Source organism: Rattus norvegicus, chromosome Y (genome assembly GCF_036323735.1).
Source record: "Rattus norvegicus strain BN/NHsdMcwi chromosome Y, GRCr8, whole genome shotgun sequence".
In the NCBI taxonomy this organism is placed as follows: Eukaryota; Metazoa; Chordata; class Mammalia; order Rodentia; family Muridae; genus Rattus; species Rattus norvegicus.
This window is the reverse complement of record NC_086040.1, coordinates 59,061,181-59,063,696: the sequence shown is the minus strand read 5'-3', so window position 1 is coordinate 59,063,696 and position 2,516 is coordinate 59,061,181.

The following is a 2,516-nucleotide window of genomic DNA, read 5'->3' as shown; positions in this document are numbered from 1 at the left end:
TAAAAATATCCAATTAGAAAAAGCAATAAAAATTGCTAAAAAATGAGAGAAAAAAAGAAAAGTTAACTGCCTGCTAATCACACCTATTGACTCAGAAATCTAAAGGTGTAATTGTCAGGGAATATTGTCTGAATAATACTAGTGGAAAGACTGAGATGATGAAGACTCAACTGGAAACACTTCTCTCTCCCAGATACCAGTGACAGACCCAAACTGTACTACAGGAATCCAAAAAAGGAGGAGTGTACTCTGAACTGAGGACACCATACTTGTCTTTCCCTTCTTCCTTAGGACCTTTCTCTTCTGAGAAAAATTATGAAACCCATGAGCTCTCAGGAAACAACTGGGCGTTTTCCAATACCTGGCTTTTGGAATAAAGAAATTAATGATTTAAACTCTCCGAATTCAAGGAACCATAGCAAGCAGGTATGTCCAGATGCTTCTGGGAGGCTCTCAGTCCCATGTGTAGAGAGCTCAGATAAAGGCTATTTTTCAGTAAACCCACTCAACCCTAATCAGGGCTCACTCAGTTTTCCAGTGGATCAAGTATTTCTTCCTTTTTTATACAAATACAGAAGACCAACTTCTTTCTCCCCATCACTGTTCTTTTTACCCTCTTTCTTCTCACTCCCTAATGGCTATTTGCTCTGTATTAGAGGACATTTAGTAAACCATAGAATTACTGAAGGAATATCTGAGAGGCAGTTGCTGTCAGGACAAAACTTGTGACATCACAGATGAGGCTAGGGCTCTCCAGGTTACAAGAGATTTTTCAGGCATGGGCTAATGATGATGTAACTGAGAGCTGCCATGGCCTAACTTCTGAGCACCTTTCCTTACATTGACCAGATTCGAGAGTGCCTTTTCCAGGAGTGTCTCCTGTGATACAGTGGAAAAATTTATGTACCCCATTTCTCTAAATCTAGAGACTTCTCTCTGCTTCACTTGTGGTTACATGTTCTGAATGGAGAAATTTAGACAGGGGCTTGGCATGGGTAGTAAAGATTTTGGAATATGGAGTGTAGTAGATTCCTCAAGAGAATATTTTTATTCTCTATGTCACAGGTTTTTTCCTGTGACATACAGTTCAATTTTCTAGGTTTTCTCTGTTTCCCAAACTCTAGTATTTTCCCTACAGACCTTTAATTTAATGAATATTGTATTTCTAGTTCTTATTGTAAATTCCTTGAAAAGCGACTGTAGGCAGCTGTGATGTGCCCAGGCTCAAAGTTGGCAGTTGTTTCTGCATTCCACCCTCCCAATGGTGAGCTCTCCTTTCACTAAACTATTCCTTATTGGGCTATATGCCTGCCTGGCCTGCTGGCTTCTGCATAGTGACAGCATATCTGCATGACGCACGTGGCTTATTAGGATTGGGCAGTGCTAGCTATTTAAGTGTGGTGTGTGGGTTCCCTGGGGTCAGAAGATTGTATCAAAGTTCCTAAGTAAAACTGCTTGAAGAAGATCTTCACTATTCGTGTCTTCCTTGCTGGTCGAGGTTGGACACAGCAAGTGGTGGCCCGTATGGGACCTCCTGATATCAGAACTTCATGCAGTCAGGGCAGCGCTGGAAAGTTCCCAAGGTAAGATGGGACCATAACGACCCTGGGATATAAGTGGCTATAAATATTCAGTGTAGTTACCAAGAAAGTTCTCGGTAGTAGCGAACCGAAATTAGGAAGACACTTGGTGAATTTAGCCATAGCAGGGTAGAAAGATTTTGTCATGAGGACCTCACAGTCTCATCCAATTTTTCTGGCTCTTCAAGAGCTGTTTGAGCATAAGAAACTAAAAATAAAAAGGAGCATTAGTAGAGAAATTTTTGCGTGAATGGGATGTCATTGCCCCCTGGTTCGCAGTCTCTGGTAATCTTACTGTGGAAGTTGGGAAAAATTAGGGAAAGACCTTGATTTTGCATGGGAACAGGGGATGAAAAGACCTGGGGTCTATCCAGTGTGGCCCTTAGTGCGTAGTTGTCTTGAGGATCAAAAATGTTGTCAGGCACCTATGGAGAAGGGGCAAGCTGCCCAAGAAATGCATCAAAATGAGAGGACAGAAAAGCAGGGAAGCGTAAAGGAGACAGACTCAGAAAAGACAGATACAGAGGAAGAAACAGACAAAACAGATTCAGAAGAAGAGTTACAAGAGTTGATAGATCAAATGCGGAAACAGTCTCTAAGGAATAGACAGAACAAGAAAAGGAAAAAGCCTAAAATGGTGGAGGAACTTCCTGTGTGGTTCCCCTCAGCTGCTCCTCCCTGCAATGTTGTAGAAGGAGGAAGTAGAGTTTCGCATGCAGGGAGCCCTCCTGTGGTGAACAACAGTACTGTGCATGTGCAGGCTTTGCACCTGGCATCAGTTGGCCAGTAATATGCTAATGAGGGAGCAGCACCATGCTAATGAGGTATTCATGCTCCGCCAATCCCCGAAGTACAATTAGCAAAGTCTCAGCTGCTGTCTATATAAGGCGAGCACTCTTGCTGCTTGAGGTCTCCCTGTCCCTGTTCAAGAGAGCT